Genomic DNA, 871 nt, shown 5'->3' on the forward strand with positions numbered 1-871 from the left:
TGAGGAAAGCACTTTTAAAGAATAACCAGGCATCCTCTATTGACGGAATGAGGTCAATATCCTTCCAGGATATCCGGGCCAGGTCGATTAGAAAGGCCTGCTCGCTGAAGTGTTTTAGGGAGCTTTTGACAGTGATGAGGGGTGGTCGTTTGACCGCAGACCCATTACGGACGCAGGCAATGAGGCAGTGATCGCTGAGATCCTGGTTGAAGACAGCAGAGGTGTATTTGGAGGGCAAGTTTGTTAGGATGATATCTATGAGGGTGCCCGTGTTTACGGATTTGGGGTTGTACCTGGTAGGTTCATTGATAATTTGTGTGAGATCGAGGGAATCAAGCTTAGATTGTAAGATGGCTGGGGTGTTAAGCATGTCCCAGTTTAGGTCACCTAACAGCACGCGCTCTGAAGACAGATTGGGGGCAATCAATTCACATAGTGTCCAGGGCACAGCTGGGGGCAGAAGGTGGTCTATAGCAAGCGGCAACGGTGAGAGACTTGTTTCTGGAAAGGTGGATTTTTAAAAGTAGAAGCTCAAATTGTTTGGGTACAGACCTGGATTGTAAAACAGAACTCTGCAGTAGATTGCAACTCCGCCCCCTTTGGCAGTTCTATCTTGTCGGAAAATGTTAATAGTTAGGGATGGAAATTTCAGGGTTTTTGGTGGTCTTCCTAAGCCAGGATTCAGACACGGCCAGGACATCAAGGATGTAGAGATGTAGACTATTGAATATCATTCTAGAATATGACAGATGTAGCATATTGAAAAAAACTGACAAATACAGAAGTCAAGATATTTTCTCAGGGACATTCAGTCAACTGAATTGCTAAATACACACATAACGGTAAAGTGATTCACCTTGAGCTGGAATCA

This window comes from Salvelinus fontinalis, chromosome 1 (assembly GCF_029448725.1).
Source record: "Salvelinus fontinalis isolate EN_2023a chromosome 1, ASM2944872v1, whole genome shotgun sequence".
Classification (NCBI taxonomy): Eukaryota; Metazoa; Chordata; class Actinopteri; order Salmoniformes; family Salmonidae; genus Salvelinus; species Salvelinus fontinalis.